Genomic DNA, 20631 nt, shown 5'->3' on the forward strand with positions numbered 1-20631 from the left:
CAACAGACACATGAAAAAATGTTCAAGATCACTAGCCATCAGAGAAATGCAAATCAAAACCACAATGAGGTTTCACCTCACCCTGGTTAGAATGGCTCACATTCAGAAATCTACCAACAACAGATGCTGGAGAGGATGTGGGGAAAAAGGGACACTAACCCACTGTTGGTGGGAATGCAAACTGGTTAAGCCACTATGGAAGTCAGTCTGGAGATTCCTCAGAAACCTGAACATAACCCTACCATACAACCCAGCCATCCCACTCCTTGGAATTTACCCAAAGGAAATTAATTAGGCTAATAAAAAAGCTGTCTGCACATTAATGTTTATTGCAGCTCAATTTACAATAGCTAAGACCTGGAATCAACCCAAATGCCCATCAACAGTAGACTGGATAAAGCAATTATGGGACATGTACTCCATAGAATACTATACAGCAGTAAGAAACAATGAAACCCAGTCATTTGCAACAAGATGGAGGAATCTGGAAAACATCATGCTGAGTGAATTAAGCCAGTCCCAAAGAGACAAATTTCATTTGTTATCCCTGATCGGCGACAACTGAGCACCAAAGGGGAAACCTGTGGAAGTGAAATGGACAATATAAGAAACTATGACCTGATCAGCTCTTGTCCTGGCTCTAGATGTACAATGTAATACTTTATCCTTTTTAGTATTTGTTGTTGTTGTTGTTGTTGTTGTTCTAGTACTAGTGGTTGAACTCTGTAATTAACACACAATTATTCTTAGGTGTTTAAATTTTAACTGATAAGTGATCCCTGTTAAATATAAGAGTGAGAATAAGAAAGGGAGGAGATGTACAATTTGGGACATGCACAATCTGACTTGCCGCAAATGATGGAGTTAGAAATGTACCAGGGGATTCCAATACAATCCCATCAAAGTGGCATGTACCAATGCCATCTCACTAGTCCAAGTGATTAATTTCAGTTCACAACCGATGGCTCTGATAGGTCTAAGAGTCAAAGGGATCACACAAGCAAGACAAGTGTCTGCTAATACTAACTGATAGAATCAAAAAGGGAGAGAAAGATCCAACATGGGAAATGGGATACACAGCAGACTCATAGAATGGCAGGCTTCCTAAACAACACTCTGGCCTCAGAATCAGCCCTTAAGGCATTCGGATCTGGCTGAAGAGCCCATGAGAGCATTGTAGGCATGGAAAGCCAAGACACCATGGAAAAGAAATAAAAAAAAGAAGAAGACCTAAATGAAAGATCTCTACGAGTGAGATCCCAGTGGAAAGAACGGGGCCATCAAAGAAGGAAGTACCTTCCTCTGAAGGGAGGAGAGAACTTCCACTTTGACTATGACCCTATCGGAATAAGATCAAAGTCATCAAACTCTAAAGGCTTCCATAGCCCTGGCAACTCATGACTAGAGCCTAGGGAGATTACTGACGCCATGAACAGGAGTGTCAAATTGTTAAGTCAGCAACAGGAGTCACTGTGTACTTACATCCCATGTGGGATATGTCCTTAATGTGTTATCTAATGTGCAGTGATGCTATAACTAGTACTGAAACAGTATTTTTACACTTTTTGTTTCTGTGTGGGTGCAAACTGATGTGATCTTTACTAATTATATACTGAATCGATCTTCTGTATATAAAGATAATTGGAAATGAAAAAAAAAAAACCTGGTGTTAAATTGGAAATGGCATAGAAAATTAATTAATTTTTTTAAAAAAATATTATGTAGGATCTCTGTCTTTAATGTGCTGTACACTCTTATTTAATGCTATAACTAGTACTCCAACAGTATTTTTTTTTCACTATGTGTTGCTATATGGCGGCAAACTGTTGAAATCGTTACCTAATATATACTAAACTGATCTTCTGTATATAAAGAGAATTGAAAATGAATCATGATGTGATTGGAAGGGGAGAGGGAGCGGGAAAGGGGAGGGTTGCAGGTGGGAGGGAAGTTTTGGGAGGGGGAAGCCATTGTAACCCATAAGCAGTACTTTGGAAATTTATATTCATTAAATAAAAGTTTAATTAAAAAAAAACATCAAGGAAGAAAGCCAAATCATTTTGTATCCCTAATAAAGTAAATGTGTTTGTGTGTGTGTGTGTGTGTGACAGAGAGAGAGAGAGATTGAGATTGTGTTGTGAACATGAGTTGGGGGGCATTCGTTTATGTAAAACCATGATAGAGTGTCAAGATAAGGAGTGTACTCACTATTAGAAGTACTGGTAGCTGGAGCTGGTGTTTTGGGCTGGGGGTTAAGCTACTCCTTGTGATGCCAGCATCCTATATGAGTACCTCTTTGAGTCCCAGCTGTTCCACTTCCAATCCAACTCCCAGGCAGTGTGCCTGGGAAAGCAGCAGAAGATGGCCCAAGTACTTGTGCACCCACTTGGGAGACCTGGATGGAGTTCCAGGCTTCTGGCTTTGGAGTGGACCTGGCTGTCACAACCATTTGAGGAATAAAGCAGCCGGTTGAAGATCTCTCTCTCTCTCTCTCTCTCTCTCTCTCTCCCACCCCTCAGTCATTCCCTCACTCTCTGTCACTGTCCCTTTCAAATAAATACATATTTTTTAAAAAAGAATGAACAGCTGGTAGGTTTGGCATCTTGTTCCGATGATGATCAATCTATAGAAATGTAACAAAACAGAGCGACAAGATGACAATAAGTGATAAATCTGAGTTAATTAAGCAGTTGTATAAAGTCCAGGGTAGAAGAGCTGCTTTGATGAAACCAGATAAGGATCTGATCAGAAATCAGAAATTATCAGTGAGAAATGCAGGCAAGTACTAAAGTAGCAGAGAGAAAGGTTGAAGGCGAGGAAAAAAAGGTAATATATAGGCATTGCATACCTGGATCTAAACAAAACTGAAAGCTATCAGCTTTTATGTAAGACTAAAGAAAAGGGAGAAGATATATGAATTAAAAGTACAATGAAGACCTTACTACAGGGCCCATTCATATGAGAAAAGGTGGGTGCCCTTCATGTCTGTAGAAAAATGAATTGAGATACACAACTTGAAAGTTAATATCATTTGACATTATGACTAGAAAAAAAGCTCAGTAGTCACATTATTGTATGGTATTTTTTCTTGTAAATAAGAGATTTAAGATGTATATATTAAATATATATATATATATAAACCTATAGCATCTAGATTAGTATTCTATTCAATTAGCACTTGAGACAGGATATAATATTTTATTAAAGTTCCCCCTTAACAAAAAATGAAAATAGGAAAGGAATTCAGCCATTAAGAGAAAATGAAATAGGGTTTGTTTGCACAGACCCAAGGTCTCTGTAAGATGAGAAACTTCAGTTTATTCTACTTCTGCACTTGCACTCAAGACCGGTTGGAAAGCGCTCTATGGAGATTGCTTATTGCAATAATTATATACTATAACATAGACATTTGACTTCAGACTACAAAACTGGAATCTTACTGGCATGGGTTTTCTTCACTGGGAAAAACAGGCAACCAAAAATAGAAGTGTGTGTGTGTGTGCGTGTGTGCGTGTGTGTGTGTGTCCATTTGCCGAAGCCATTGCAGCAGATGGTGAGCGAATACACCTGGGAGGGACATCCACTAATCAGGGATTCAAAAGTGTGCAAAGAACCTACACAGATCGGAAGCATCCTATCCAGATATGGAATGGTGAGGGGACACAGCATCTCTGAATTGCTTCAGTGGCCAGGATTCTGGATATAACCGTTGCCTGTGCTTTTGGCCCCGTGGTCTCCTGTTACACTTAGTCTTCTCAACAGCTGCCTAATTCCTCAACTGCTCTTCTGAGTGGGGACGATAATGTTCCTTCCCCTCCCACACAGAAGAACTTTCATTCTGGCACCTGTTTATTTTGGCATTAATTTCCTATTGGTTTCTCTGTGTGCCGTCTTGATTTCCTAGGTTTTTACATCTTCAGTCTGATGAGCACTCTTGTCCCTGATTGAAAGGTAGTAGCTGTAACACCCGAGAACATCAAGTCTGATCCTCCATCACAAATATCGCTAATACAGGTTTGCTTCGTACACCCCAGCCACTGCCTCCTCTGCAAAGTCCTGTTTTCAACTCCCCAGTTTCCATCAAATAGTCTTCCATTTCTCTGTTTGCATAAACTGAAGACAGTGAGATCAGAGGATTAGACCACTAGGACAAGAAGAGATGTTGGGAAACTTCTAGTTGCTACCCTGGAGATTAATTTTGTTCTGAATGCAAAATCCCTTCAGATGTTACCAATTGCTTAAGATTAATTGATAAGGACAGTGGTACTGACTGCACAGGACACGCTCCTCAGATTCATGAAGATGTTTAAAGTTCAAAGTCAGTTAACAGTTACCAGGTAAAGCATGAATGCTAACAGCTGCTGGATTAGGGTAGAGATTCAATTTAGGAGTGGATGCTAGGAAGTGTGGCCAACTGGAGGCCCCTTGGTTCACTGGAGCTTGTCCTCAGAAGATAGCTCTTTCCAAGAGAGTTGTTTGTGTGGGCTACCAAGGTCTCCCTGTGCATCCTAGCTTCCCATTTAAGTGGTCCTCTGCAGACAACTCACCACTGAACTAACGGGGCTGTACAATTCTGACCTATGCACCCCCAAAATATAAGCTTGGTCCAGTGTTAGCTTTCACAAGCATTTGAGGAATGAAGCAGCAGGTGGAAGGTCATACATCACTCCTTCTCCTTCCGTGTCTCTCTTTCTCCTTCCCTCCCCCTCTCTGTTACACTGCATTTCAAATAAATTATGTTTTTTCACTACTTTTAAAACATTTATTTATTTATTGTATGTCAGAGTTACAAAGAGAGAGGGAGAGACACACACAGAGAAAGAGACAGAGAGGTTGAGAGGGAGAGAGGGAAAGAGAGAGAGAGAGAGACGTTCCATCTGCTGGTTCAGGACCCAGATGGCCGCAATGGTCAGTGCTGGGCCAGCCAATCCCAGGAGCCTGGGCCATCGTCTGCTGCTTTTCCCAGGCCATTAGCAGAACAGTGGATTAGAAGTGGAGCACCAGGACACGAATCATCACCCATATGGGATTCTGCGGCAGCATTACCCGCTACACCACAATGTCAGCATTAAATTAATTCATTTAAAAATTACTATTTGACAAAACACTTCATCCATTTTCTTTTCCCAAATGTGGGCTCATGTTACCTAACAAGTAAAAGAACTACACACATAAATGCACAGTGCACTTTCACCTATCGAAAATCTCTTCAGAAGTGCAGGGCCCATCAGAAATAATCGGAAGACTGAAGCATTACCTCAAGACCTTGCAATATGAAGAAGCACAAAGGATGTTTGCTCAGATCTACTCTGTGCATGCAAGGAACCCAGCAAATACTTTCCAGATGATATTGATGTCAAAAGAGTTTTGTTCTTCTATTTGGCCGTAATATTATTAATCTCAAGCAGATCTACATACTGAGTCTCTCCTAAAATAGACCATTTGGATTCCCTTGCCAATTCTTTTCATTACTTTTCTGAAATTGATCAATTTTATCCCTGGCTTGTTTGACCGTCAACAAGGAAATTGAATTGCTTTTGAATAAATGAATGGGTTTCCATTCCTTTTCCTACTTGAAAGAAAACACTTATTTGTAGCACAAATAAATACCACACATGTCCATTCCCACAATACAGAAATTCTTTGAAGAATTCACTCCGTTGGAAAATATACTGCAGGAAAGAAAGCATACATGAGTCTGGAAAATGCAGTGGGGTGAAAAATAAGCCTGACAGCGTGTGTACCTATTTATTCCTTGTATGAAGGACAGCTGTGGCAGCAAAAGTTCTAGTTATTTTAGGCATCTCCTCACCATAAGCCTGGGTGGGGTGAGGTTTAGGAATATCTACACAAGGCATTCTAGAATTTGTGTTAATGTTATTTGATTCATCGTGTTTTTTTTTGTTGATTCATTTTAGTGAAAGAGTCATAAAATACTATCAGTTACTAATGGCTAAATTCTGTGTAGAGTAGATGTCACAGAATTCCATAATTAGTCTTTAGTTAAAAGACCATCACCTAGTCACCATGGGCTTTCTCCATGGCCTTTATTTATTTTTTATTTTTTTAAAGATTTATTTATTTACTTGAGAGTCAGAGTTACACAGAGAGAGAAGGAGAGGCAGAAAAAGAGAGAGAGAGAGAGAGAGAGAGAGAGAGACTTCCATCCTATGGTTCACTCCCCAGTTGACCACAATGGCCAGAGCTGAGCCGATCCGAAGCCAGGAGCAGGAGCTTCTTCCAGGTCTCCCACACAGGTGCAGGGGCCCAAGGACTTGGGCCATCTTCTACTGCTTTCCCAGGCCACAGCAGAGAGCTGGATCCAAAGTGGAACAGCTGGGCCTGAACCAGTGCCCAAATAGGATGCTGGCACTACAGGTGGCGCCTTTTTACTCACTATGTCACAGCACTGGTCCCTCAATATTTTAATCTTAATTTCAACAGTTTTATGTTGAAATATTCAGGTTTAGCCTTAAGATTTTTAAAACTTCAACAAGTTAAAGGAAAATACCAAGGTTAAATTTTTTTTTAATCTTGGTAAAAATGAAATTATGCAGGCAAAAAAGAGTGTTGTGGAGTATTTAAAATATTGGGAGAAAAATACCCACCAACATTGCATTCAGAATCCTAAGGAAATGTCCTTCAAAAGTAATGGGGAAATATTGAATTTCTCAGAAAATTAACATTAAGGACATCTGTTGCCAGGAAACCCGCATTGTAAGGAATGGTAAAAGAAAGTTTTCAGAGAGAGAGAAATGAAGAGGTTAGAAACTCAGATCAGCATAAAGAAAGGAAGAGATTTATAAAATAAAAAAGAGAGATAAATGAAAACTTCATTTTTTTTCTCATTTTACTTGCTCTAACAGGAAAGAATTAATTCAAAATAGTATAACAATGCATTGATAATATACATGCCTATGTGTAAGTAACAGGAATGATAGCAACAATGCATGAAATGGGAGGGGTAGGTTAGAAATTCTTCATTAATACAGGATACATCTCTAGGAAGCAGCATAGTGGTGGTGTTTGAAATTGGGCCAGGACTAATTGTAACTAAGCATCGCAAACTGTAGCACAACCACTAAAAATAAAAGGTAAAAGAAGAAAGTACAATTGAAGCACATAAAAGGAGAGAAAATGGAATCAAATACTCCATTAAAATCACAAATGACATAAAAATTGTGGAAGACAAAATAGGAATAAAGAACAGTAACTAAAGTGTAAAATATCAACCTGCCAATATCAATAATCACTTTAACCATCAATAGTCTAACTACAACAAATGTAAGATGGATACTGTCAGAGTGAATTAAAAAGTAAGCCCCAACTCTATATTGCCTAAAAGAAACACACTTTAATTTTTTTTAAAGATTTTATTTATTTATTTGAGAGGTAGAGTTACAGACAGTGAGAGAGAGGGACAGAGAGAAAGCTTCTCCATCCATTAGTTCATTCCCCAAATGGCCACAGTGGCTGGAGCTGGGCCGATCTGAAACCAGGAACCAGGAGCCTCTTCCGGGTCTACTGCTTTCCCCAGCCGTAGCAGAGAGCTGGATTGGAAGAGGAGCAGCCGGGACTAGCACCAGTGCCCATATGGGATGCTGGCGCCACAGGCGGGGGATTAACCTACTGTGCCATGGGCGCCAGCCCCAAAGACAAACATAAATTAAAAAAAAAAAGAAAAACTGATGAACTTCCAGTGTCTAGTCTGGCATGAAGGGAACTTAGCAGTCAACATTCTGCTCTGATGTTAAAAAGCTGAACCAACTGAAAAAATCAGAAATCCCTTTTGGACCCAGGGGAGAACTGTAGCATGAAAATTAGAGTGACAAGAAGCATACCCAGTAGAAACCCAGAAGCAACCACACCTTAGGAGCCACTGCGAGGGTAGAAAAATCTAAACTGTGATTGACAAATTGTTGGAGGATCAGTGTCTACAGCTCTGCATTTTAAACTCCAGAGGGACCCTGTTATAGTGCAATAGTATACTTGGGGCCCTGCCCCTCACGTGGGAAGCCTGGATAGAATTCTTGGAGCTCATGGCTTCCACCTGTTCCTGTCCCAGCCCCAGCTGTTGTGGCCATTTGGGGATTGAGCCAGTGGATGCAAGATCTCTCTCTCTCTCTCTCTCCCTCCCTCCCTCCCCCTCTCTCACTCTGCCTTTCAAATAAATAAGTAAATATTTTAAACATTTGAAGTATAAATAAAGACTTTTTCAGATAAACAAAAGCTGGCAAATTCATTCCCAGTATAATAGTCTGGTATGAGAAGTGGGAAGAAAGTTCTTAAAGAGGTAGAAAGCAACTTAGGGAATGCCAACCCTCCTGATTAGCCAAGGAATACAGAGCTGATGGTGAGTCCAGCAGCCTCCCCTCCCAAGCAAACCTTTAAATGTTAGGGTTGGTGCTCAAGGGAAATATTGGTTATGACCTGGAAGCAACTTGCCCTCTGAGGATGCTCACCCTCTCCTTCTCATCCTCAGATTTTGGGCTGATGTAGACTAGAGGCTTGCCCTCTCTGTAGAACAGAAAAGAGAGGGCCCTAAAGGCAACCATCTTCCTGCTCTATTTCTGCCACAGCAAAACAGAGATTTCTCCTGTGCCCTAATCCCCAGGTGCCGTTTGCTTCCCAGGCACAGTCTCATTTCACTTCCTGCCTATCTTCTGCTGTTAGGACACCTGCGTGGGAACAGGTGCTGGGACGTCGTCCCCAAGTACTTGGGGATTTCAGGGTGATCAAGAGAGGGGGAAGTGTGGTTACGGTTTTCCCTGACCGTCTCCTCCTTCTCTGGCAGCCAAGGCCTTGTACACTCAGTTTCTCCATCCCAATCCTCAAGGAGCTGCAGGAACTTTGTTTTCTTGATGAAGCCCTAAAACAAATGGTGTTGCAGAGAAGGCAATGCAAGTGTTGGACTTAGCTCCCTGGGGCCACAGTCTGATGCCGGACGTGGATGAACATATACACTTCACACAGCCACCTTGATTGTATCCATTTCTCTGCTCGTAGATGCATTGTCTCTCAGAATTTTCACATGTGATAGTTTGTGCATTATAGTTTTTCTCTATCTTATCTTCTCCCCATGGTATTTTTTTTTTTTGACACATGTGATAGTTTGTGCATTATAGTTTTTCTCTATCTTATCTTCTCCCCATGGTATTTTTTTTTTTTTGACAGTGAGAGAGAGACAGAGAGAAAGGTCTTCCTTTGCCATTGGTTCACCCTCCAATGGCTGCCGTGGCCAGCGTGCTGTAGCAGGCGCACTATGCTGATCCAAAGCCAGGAGCCAGGTGCTTCTCCTGGTCTCCCATGGGGTGCAGGGCCCAAGCACTTGGGCCATCCTCCACTGCCTTCCCGGGCCACAGCAGAGAGCTGGTCTGGAAGAGGGGCAACCGGGACAGAATCCGGTGCCCCAACCAGGACTAGAACCCGGTGTGCCGGCACTGCAAGGCGGAGGATTAGCCTATTGAGCCTTAGCGCCGGCCTCCCCCATGGTATTTTAATTTTTTTAAAAAGTATTTATTTCTAAAAATAGTCAGAAAAATATTTTTCTAAAAAATATTCATGACAGATTTCAGAGAAAAGAGAAAGTTTTATGGGCTACTTTGTATCATATAAAAAGGTACATGCTTATGGGCTATCATGTTATGTCTGTATACTTTAAGTAAACAACAGGAAATGCTATCCTAGCAGTTGAAATAGAATAACAATTATTATTTTCACAAGATCCGCTACCATTCCATAATAGTATGTTTCCATAAAAAAATAGGAAACAAATTTTTATAAAGCAATTTTAAAACAGAGAAACAAAGCATATGTACAAATCAATGGACATTTTTAGAACATTTTATAGAAATTCATGTAAAAGGAAAAAAAAATAATAACCAGAAGAGAAGAGCTGGTAGATTCCAAATATACCAAAAAGGTATGATTATAAGATTAGCTACCTGGTGTAACCAATTATTGCTGTGAATCTGTGTTGAAATGTTGATCTCTACCCTACAAAATATGGAAGCATTATGGAAGGAAACCTCATTGAATATACTATGTGATTTAGTTATAACAACCATGTGCAGATATTGCAAGTGCTGATTACTGATTTAACAGAAATGTTTTGTATAATCGTGATGAAAGGGTGGAGGAAAGCGATGGAAGCCATCTGAGGACGATGTGAAGAGAGGAAACCACAGTACCCAAGGGAGGAACCACCAGGTCCTGCGCAGCCCTGATCACCATGAACCAGATTTGTAAGTCTCCATCAGGAGCAAGGAGCAAAGACAGAGGAAATCACTGGGATTTTAGAAGAAAGTAGGAGTGAGAAGCAAGGGTGGGATAGGAGACTCCTTTAACTTTGCATTTTAGCCTTGGTGTACTTTTCTTTCTTTTTTTTTTTTTTTTTTCATTTTTAAGCCATAGTCTTATAATAATTTGATAGAATAATGTTTAATTTTCTGTATATCAGGAAATATCTTGATGAGATTTAGAAACAATTAGTAAGCCAAAGACAGTGCCTAACATATACATAAAAAAGGTATTTAAGATAATTGCATGCTGTGGTTTTAAAACAATGCAAGTCACAAGAAAATGGGGAAGAGACGCAAAAGACAAAGGAAAGAAAAATAACAATGACCATGCAAAAATGTTCAGTTTCAACTTTCAATTCACAGGATTTTCACCAATTTTGCAAGCCAGATTGAGAAGATTAAAAAAAAAACAAATCTTTTTTACATAGTGAGTGACTCTGTAGTATGGAATTTAAATTGAATAACATTTCTGGAGAGTGTATTTTAGGACTTATTAAAATATTTTCATAATGTATATTCATTTTAAAGTGTGATTCGACTTCCAAAATATATCCTAAGAGAGTGATGTGGGCTTGATGCTGTGGCAAATGGTGAGGGTATTTACATTATGCCTGGCTACAATAACCATGATTGAAATGTTAGACTCCTAACAAAACCTACATGGCAAGTGATGTGAATTAGTTAATATACATGAAACATTTCAAACAATATGTGAATACAATAGCATGTTTGTCCGTGAAAGATCTTGAGAGAGCATTGCCGTGCGTACCATGTTGCCAAGTTCCTGGAAGACCAACATCCACGTCTCTGCGTTGACAGCAGCACGACATCTCCTACTGGCCCATTCTAACCCCAGAGGAGTGGAGATTTTCTGTGGTTCCAGTGCAGAGGGTGAGCACCAGTGGCTCACCAGGGTAAGTGGACCAGCTTTGTGTGTAAGGGATTCTGCTGACTTCCTCTAGGTCCAATCCCTGTGCCCAGCCCTGCCTCCCAGAGCGAAAGTCCTGTGTCGCTTCTGCAGGAAGCTTCTCCTTCCTCCTCAGTGGACACTCTGGCTCCAGCTTCCTCTCCTGGGATGCAAGGTTCCTCTCCCTGGGCCGAGTTTCCACCTTCCTCTTGTTCCCATGTCACCGCCCCCCACCATCCTGCTCACTGTTTTTTGCTTGATAAACATTTCCTTTCTTTCCATAAGCATTGTAATTCATTTGGGGAATGGAACGAACAACCAAACACCTGTTTATCAGGAAATAGCAACATCATAAATTTTGACATCAAGAATGTAACTCAGGGGCCAGCGCCGTGACTCACTTGGTTAATCCTCCGCCTAAGGCGCTGGCATCCCATATGGGCACCGGGTTCTAGTCCCTGTTGCTGTTCTTCCAGTCCAGCTCTCTGCTGTGGCCCGGGAAGGCAGTGGAGGATGGCCCAAGTGCTTGTCCCTGCACTCGCATGGGAGACCAGGAGGAGGCACCTGGCTCCTGGCTTCAGATTGGCACAGCGCCATCCTTGGCGGCCATTTGGGGGATGAACCAATGGAAGGAAGACCTTTCTCTCTGTCTCTCTCTCTGTCTATAACACTACCTGTCAAATAAATAATAAAAAATACGAAAAAAGAAACAATGTAACTTCAAGAACTTCCAATGGCATAACTCCCAGGTGCATTTTGAAATGGATGGTTGTTATTGGATCTTTTCTTTTTATTTTTTTTTATTTTTTATTTTTATTTTATTTTATTTTTGACAGGCAGAGTGGATAGTGAGAGAGAGACAGAGAGAAAGGTCTTCCTTTGCCGTTGGTTCACCCTCCAATGGCCGCTGCGGTAGGCGCTGTGGCCGGCGCACCACGCTGATCCGATGGCAGGAGCCAGGTGCTTCTCCTGGTCTCCCATGGGGTGCAGGGCCCAAGCACTTGGGCCATCCTCCACTGCACTCCCGGGCCACAGCAGAGAGCTGGCCTGGAAGAGGGGCAACCGGGACAGGATTGGTGCCCCGACCGGGCCTAGAACCCGGTGTGCCGGCGCCGCAAGGTGGAGGATTAGCCTAGTGAGCCACGGCGCCGGCCCGTTATTGGATCTTTTCTAAAAAGTTAGTATGAATAGACATTTTTCAAAAGAGGAAATCCAAATGGCCAACAGACACATGAAAAAATGTTCAAGATCACTAGCCATCAGGGAAATGCAAATCAAAATCACAATGAGGTTTCACCTCACCCTGGTTAGAATGGCTCACATTCAGAAACCTACCAACAACAGATGCTGGAGAGGATGTGGGGAAAAAGGGACACTAACCCACTGTTGGTGGGAATGCAAACTGGTTAAGCCACTATGGAAGTCAGTCTGGAGATTCCTCAGAAACCTGAACATAACCCTACCATACAACCCAGCCATCCCACTCCTTGGAATTTACCCAAAGGAAATTAAGTTGGCAAATAAAAAAGCCATCTGCACATTAACGTTTATTGCAGCTCAATTCACAATAGCTAAGACCTGGAACCAACCCAAATGCCCATCAACAGTAGACTGGATAAAGCAATTATGGGACATGTACTCCATAGAATACTATACAGCAGTCAAAAACAATGAAACCCAGTCATTTGCAACAAGATGGAGCAATCTGGCAAACATCATGTTGAGTGAATTAAGCCAGTCCCAAAGGGACAAATATCATATGTTCTCCCTGATCGGCGACAACTAACTGAGCACCAAAGGGGAAACCTGTTGAAGTGAAATGGACACTATGAGAAATAGTGACTTGATCAGCTCTTGTCCTGGCTCTAGATGTACAATGTAATACTTTATCCTTTTTAGTATTTTGTTGTTGTTGTTGTTCTAGTACTAGTGGTTGAACTCTGTAATTAACACACAATTATTCTTAGGTGTTTAAATTTTAACTGAAAAGTGATCCCTGTTCAATATAAGAGTGGGAAAAAGAGAGGGAGGAGATGTACATTTCGGGACATGCTCAATCGGACTTGCCCCAAATGGTAGAGTTAGAAATGTGCCAGGGGATTCCAATACAATCCCATCAAAGTGGCATGTACCAATGCCATCTCTCTAGTCCAAGTGATCAATTTCAGTTCACAATTGATCACACTGATAGGTCTAAGAGTCAAATGGATCACACAAACAAGACTAGTGTCTGCTAACACTAACTGATAGAATAAAAAAGGGAGAGAACGATCCAACGTGGGAAGTGGGATACACAGCAGACTCATAGAATGGTAGATGTCCTAAATAGCACTCTGGGCTCAGAATCAGCCCTTAAGGCACTCAGATATGGCTGAAGAGCCCATGAGAGTATTTAGGCATGGAAAGCCAAGACACTCTGGCAAAAAAAAAAAAAAAAAAACCTAAATGAAAGATCTCTGCAAGTGAAATCCCAGTGGAAAGAACAGGCCATGAAAGAAGGAGGTACCTTTCTCTGAAGGGGGGAGAGAACTTCCACTTTGGCTACGACCTTGTCTAAATATGATCAGAGTTGGTGAACTCTAAAGGCTTCCATAGCATTGGCAACTCATGACTAGAGCCTAGGGAGATTACTGATGCCATAAACAAGAGTGTCAGATTGTTAAGTCAACAACAGGAGTCACTGTGTACTTATGTCTCATGTGGGATCTGTCCTTAATGTGTTGTCCAATGTGAAGTAATGCTATAACTAGTACTGAAACAGTATTTTACACTTTGTGTTTCTGTGTGGGTGCAAACTGATGAAATCTTTTCTTAATGTATACTAAATCAATCTTCTGTATATAAAAATAAGTGAAAATGTTGGCTGGCGCCGCAGCTCACTAGGCTAATCCTCCACCTTGCAGCACCGGCACACCGGGTTCTAGTCCCGGTCGGGGCACCGATCCTGTCCCGGTTGCCCCTCTTCCAGGCCAGCTCTCTGCTGTGGCCAGGGAGTGCAGTGGAGGATGGCCCAAGTGCTTGGGCCCTGCACCCCATGGGAGACCAGGAGAAGCACGTGGCTCCTGCCATCGGATCAGCGCGGTGCGCCAGCCGCAGCGCTCTCACCACGGCGGCCATTGGAGGGTGAACCAACGGCAAAAAGGAAGACCTTTCTCTCTGTCTCTCTCTCACTGTCCACTCTGCCTGTCAAAAAAAAAAGAAAAAAAAATTGAAAATGAATCTTGATGTGAATGGAATGGGAGAGGGAGTGGGAGATGGGAGGGGTGCAAGTAGGAGGGAAATTATGGGGGGAAGCCACTGTAACCCATAAACTGCACTTTAGAAATTTGTATTTACTAAATATTAAAAAATAAATAAATAAATAAATAAAATTTGACTAGAAACTAGAAAAAAAAAAAAGGAAGTATGGGGAAATTCCTGAGAATGGGTTGTGTGGGAACGTTTTTTTAAGATTTATTTATTTATTTAAAAGGCAGAATGACAGAGAGATCGGGAGAGAGACACAGAGCTCTTTCATTCACTGGTTCACTCCCCAAATTGATGCAATAGCTAGGGCTAGACCAGGCCAAAGCCAGTACCTTGGAAACTGCATCCAGATTTCTCACATGAGAGCAAGGGGTCCAAGCACTTGGGCCATCTTCTCCTGCTTTCCCAGGCACATTAGCATGGAGCTGGACCAGAAGTGGAGCAGCCAGGACTTGAACTGGAGCCCGTATGGGATGCCAGCCTGGTAGGCAGTGGTTTAACTTTCTGTGCACAATGCCAATCTCATGTGGGGATTTTTTGACCGTATTTCTTTTCTCTGACTCAGAATCATAAGCTGTCCTGTTTCTTGCCAATCACAGGTCTGCCCCACCCCGCTCCTTTAGTGGACAGCTCATCTCAAAGCGGGCATGTTCACTAGTGAGGCCAGCTCTTCTGACGGTCCATGGAGTCACACCAGCTTCAGGGAAGCTCGTGGTGTTGGTATTCTCAGCCTATAGTTATTGGAATTGCCAATCAGGGAATGCCTCGTACTGTGAAGAGCCCTTCTTTTAGCTATTTGGACTGTGGGATTCTGTGTTTAAAAAGAAAGATTCTGTGTTGACTTGGGAATATTCTCACATAGAGGCATGCTATGTAAGATGGTAACACGTATAACCAGGTTTATGGTTTGGAGTGGAAGGTGCTGGTCATGTTCTGCCCAGTTCCCACAGGGTCAGATACGTTTCTCTAAAAATCACTTTCCTACCCCCTCCAGTTTGGTTGTGCCTTCGTTCTGAAGAGCTAGCACCTGTGACTTTTTGTCCGAGGACCGCCGTGTAGCTGCCGTAGTCTGCTGTATCTAAATGGGTAGAGAGATTCTATCACTGTGCGGCGGTTTTTGGCCAATGACTCTGGACGCAGGAGTATGAAAGCTTTTTGCTTTTGCCCTGGGTCAAAATAACTGATGCATGACTTACACTCCTGAGTGTCCCTGTAGGATGACCGGCGACTGTGCCTCGTGGAACTCTGCCCGAGAGCTCACCTTGATTGCTTTCCTGGGCCTCCCTGTGCTGTTTGCTGACTCTCTGATAAGTTTCCCCGGTGACACTTCCTTAATGCATCACTTGCACACAGATAGCAGGCACTGGTTCTAAGGAACTTGGCCTGCGAGGTGGGGAATCCGCTTAGATTATTCCTATGCAACAGAAGAGTGCACCAACCCTCTCTGTAGCTGGAGTGCTTCTGGTGAGGTGATGCCTACTGTAGACTGAGGGAAAATGATTTCCATTGCAGAGTGGGGAAAGCAACAAGAAGACATTCTCAGATGGGTAAGTTGTCAGACAATATGGCATCTGTATGTTATTCTTCGGAAGCTTTTCTCAAGTCATAAACCTCTGTTGAATGAAATAAATAGAACTCAAGAATGAGCAATTTGGAGTAAATCAGTTTGAAGAACTTATCTTTTGTGCAGATACAAAACAGAAAGAATATGCTGAACATTCAGGACACTTTACAGAGTGTTGCAAACATAACCCAGGAATGTGACAGTGCGTGAAAAAACAGAGACCCTGACCTCATGACACTTGCATTTAAATGAAGGAGACACACAGTGATAGTGACAATAAATGTTAAACTATGACTGTCCTGGAAACCGTGATATGAAATTTGGGCTAACAAATCCAAAGATGAACACAAATTCCTCACAATTCCCTTTGCTCTTTAAATGTTAATAGTTACCTATAACTGATAGTCACAGAATTTCCCAAGAATTCTTTTTTTAAAAAACTTTTATTTAATGAATATAAATTTCCAAAGTACAGCTTATGGATTACAATGGCTTCCCCCACCATAACTTCCCTCCCACTCGCAACCCTCCCCTTTCCCACTCCCTCTCCCCTTCGATTCACATCAAGATTCATTTTCAATTCTCTTTATATATAGAAGATCAGTTTAGTATATATTAAGTAAAGATTTCAACAGTTTGCCCTCTCATAGCAACACAAAGTGAAAAATACTGTTGGAGTGCTAGTTATATCATTAAATCACAATGTACAGCACATTAAGGACAGAGATCCTACATATTTTTTAAAAAATTGATTAATTTTCTATGCAGTTTCCAATTTAACACCAATTTTTTTTTCATTTTCAATTATCTTTATATACAGAAGATCGATTCAGTATATACTAAGTAAAGATTTCCAACATAGTGTCTGTTTGACTGTCAAAGAGAGTTTAGCCTGACATTCACTATGATGTTCGTGAACAGTAGTTCTGTCTCCAACAAGTGGACGTGGGTCAGAACAACAACAGAACCACCAGTCCCCAGATCCTGTGATCTCTATTCCCATACCCTCACAATTTCACACCACTAACTCCCTCTTTGGATGTCAAGAAAGAACTCTTGAATAATCAGTTCAAAAAGCACATGAAGGGGGCCAGGGCTGTAGCATAGTAGGCTAAGACTCTGCCTGCAGCACTGGCATCCCCTGTGGGAGCTGGTTTGTGTCCTGGCTGTTCCTCTTCTGGTCCAGCTCTCTGCTTATGGCCTAGAAAAGCAGTGGAAGATGGCCCAAGTGCTTGGGACCCTGCACCCAAGTGGGAGACCCAGATGATGCTCCTGGCTCCTGATTTTGGATCTGCCCAGTTCTGGCCATTGCAGCCATTTGGGAGTGAACCAACAGATGGAAAACCTTTCTCTCTCCCTCTCTCTGTCTGTAACTCTACCTCTCAAATAAATAAATAAAATATTTTAAAAAGCATTTAAGATGCACACAGTGTGTGTCAGAATGGAGACTTTGGGGGCACAGATGTGAATGTCATAGGACTTGCCCTGAGGAAGGCACAGTCTCAGATAACAAGTCCCATGCTCATCCCAAGTAAATTCACTCCAACAGGAAAATTATTTCCTATTACAAGAGTCACTTGTACTAGCAATAAAGTCCTGTCTTAATTTAACTCCTCAGAAGAATTCACATCACAAAAATGAGAATTTGGGGAAATGCTTCATTCAGGAGTATATGCCTGGATTTTGAATTTTGGTTTCCACTAAGCCCAGTTCAGTGGATGAGAGTAGGTTGACTCTCACATCAAAAAGAATGCAAAGCTATACCTACTTAACCTGTAGCCAGTTCCTGTTGGAAAAATAATAAGCAAGTCTTAGAGAAGAGGAAAAGAGTCGCTAGACATTCTTCAGTTCTTTTAATCTTGTGAAGGATGGGATATAAATCAATAAATAACAATAACATCAAGAGATGAAATTACATTTTCTATCCACTTAAGAACACTGGAAAGAAGTGGTTGGTTCCAATAGCTTTCTTCCTTTAAAAGTAATAACAGACGATCTTTCATTCCAAAACTAGGACATGAGTCTAGCCTGAGTAAATGGCCTTTTGGTGCCCTGGAAGTCTTTCAAAAAACAAATTGAAAAATAAGTCTATGTCATGATTTTTTTTCTTAAACTTTTTCAGATTAAAAATGTTTACATGTTAAAGTCATGACTTAAATACCCCCACAAAGTTGATATCTGCTTGAGATCGTAGATCTAGCTGGAATCTCAGAGGTCAAGTGATCCATTTCAAGTGATAAAAACATGATTTATCCAGCTACTTTTTGGTATTTTCATATGACAATTTATCTAAATATGAAACATTATGCCAAAAATTGGACTAAAGTGGGCCCAAGATTGCAGTTTGTCCTTCGTGCAGTTAAGCATTTCCTGCTATGCCAAAGGTATTTCAGTTCCTTAATTTATAATTCTTGAGTCCTTTCCCCATATGGGCTTCATAAAAAAGGTAGTGAGATTTACCTTCACAGAACAAGGTACCATCACACCATTTAGCTTGAGATGTAAAGTAATTTACCTAAATGTTCAAGTAGACAGTGCTGAACAGATATTTGCTCAGTGTTCATCTATATATGCTTTCTTTCATTTGTTTATTCTTACTTTCTTTTATTCTATTTTAATTGAAAGGCAGAATTATATACACACACACGCACACACACACACACGCACACACACACACGCACAGAGAGAGAGAGAGAGATACCCTCCTTTTGCTAATTCACTTCCCAAATGGCCACAATGGCCAGGGCTGGGCCAGGCCCTGAATCCAGGTGTAAGGTGTTTCATCTAGGTCTCCCACGTGTCTCCCCTCTGAAACAGGCTCCAGTACATGGGCCATCATCCACTTCTTTCCCAGGCACATCAGCGGGGCACTGGATCAAAAGTGGAGCAGCTGGGACTCTGTCAGTTACATGGGATGCTGGTGCTACAGGCTGCAGTTTAACCTATTATGCCACAACACTGGTTCTTCCTCCATTTTTAAAGGTTTATTTATTTGTGTGTTTATTTATCTAAAAGTCAAAGCTACAAGTGAGAAGGAGAGAGAGAGAGACAGAGAGACAGAGAGAGAGAGACAGAGATAGAGCGCCCTATATGTTTCCATTTTATAAATCAGTTGTTCTTCTCTCAGCATCTCAATTTTTAAACAGGGAGTTTTGAGAGAGAGTTGCTAGAGGAGAGGCTGCTTGGAGACCATTTATTTCAATAGATTCTGGGTTTTAGCCTTCCAAAAATTCCGAGGTCCACAGCATAACAACAAGGAAGGAAGAAGTCAGTTCAAGTCCTGGCTGCTCCATGTACAATCCAGCTTTCTGCTCTTGACCTGGGAAAGGCAGCAGAAGATGGTCCAAGTGTTGGGCTCCTGCCACCCACGTGGGAGGGCTGGATGAAGCACCTGGCTTCAGCCTGGCCCACAGCTCTCCATTAGGGCCACCTAGGGAGTGAAGCAGTGGATCTAAGACCTCTCTCACTCTTTCTCTCTCTTTCAAACAAATAAATAAATAATATAAATAAAAAAAGAAGTAAACATACTGAAAAGGAGAGCTAGCTAATAAAGTGAGCTATAAACATTCAGGGGAATACTAAGTAGTTATAAATATTGAGACAGAATCTTTCAGGTAATCCTTCACTCAAAACTGTGCACACATGGTCCTAGTAAGTGGGGATTTGGAGATAAACACCATAAACAACACCCACTATCTTGGAGCAGCCCATTGGCCTGGCAGTAAATATGCTGGCTAAGGCACCCACAGGCCATATTAGAGTACCCAGATTCTATTCCCCACTCCAGCTTCTAGCTTCAACTTTGCCAAGGTTGAATTAAGTGACTGCTCAAGTTAATTGGGCCTCTGCCACTCACATGGAGATTGGGATTGAGATTCCTGAATTTGGCTCCATTCTAGCTCCAGGCTTGGGGAGTAAACCTGTAGATGGAAGTAGTCTCACTCTCTCTGCCTCTTAAATAAACAAATAAACATACAAACTTTTTTTTAAGCTTCATTTTCCTTTTAGAGCTTACATTTGAGTAGGAGAGACAAATGACAAATAAGCAAACAAAAGTGAGTAAGCAATGCTAGTTATAACTCATCAGAAATGCCTTGAAGTAGAGCAAAATAGAATCAGGGTTAGACAGGAAGACTGATAGGAGCCTCTGTGTGTGCAAAGAGGAAGAAAACAAAGTGGTTAAGTAAGAGAAGGGGTCGAGATGTCAAGGAAACCTGTCTTAAAAGCAACCAGCGGCATTTACAGGTCAATGGTCCTGCCCTTAACACTATAAGAAAGGCTCAGCGTCTGACTCCTGGAAGACTTCTTCCCAGTAACAAAACACCATGGGGGATCTTGCACCCAGGAAGTTTCCACACCCAGCAACACTGGGGACAAGGAAGGGGAGATGGAGGAAAGAACTGTGTTCCACACCCATTAAAAACGCCAGACTGGATATCAGGTTTTTTGCCAAGTTGTCACCTGATCCGCCAGGTGTACCTTTTCATTAAACTTTGCTTGTCTCCCCTCTGAGTCTCTCTTCTCATCAGTAGACGAGCTCTGTGCCAGCATAACCGGTACTGCTCTCAGCAGTTGTTTTGCTTCCCTGGTAGGATTTGGGTAGTGCCTAGTTT

This window comes from Lepus europaeus, chromosome 2 (genome assembly GCF_033115175.1).
Source record: "Lepus europaeus isolate LE1 chromosome 2, mLepTim1.pri, whole genome shotgun sequence".
In the NCBI taxonomy this organism is placed as follows: domain Eukaryota; kingdom Metazoa; phylum Chordata; class Mammalia; order Lagomorpha; family Leporidae; genus Lepus; species Lepus europaeus.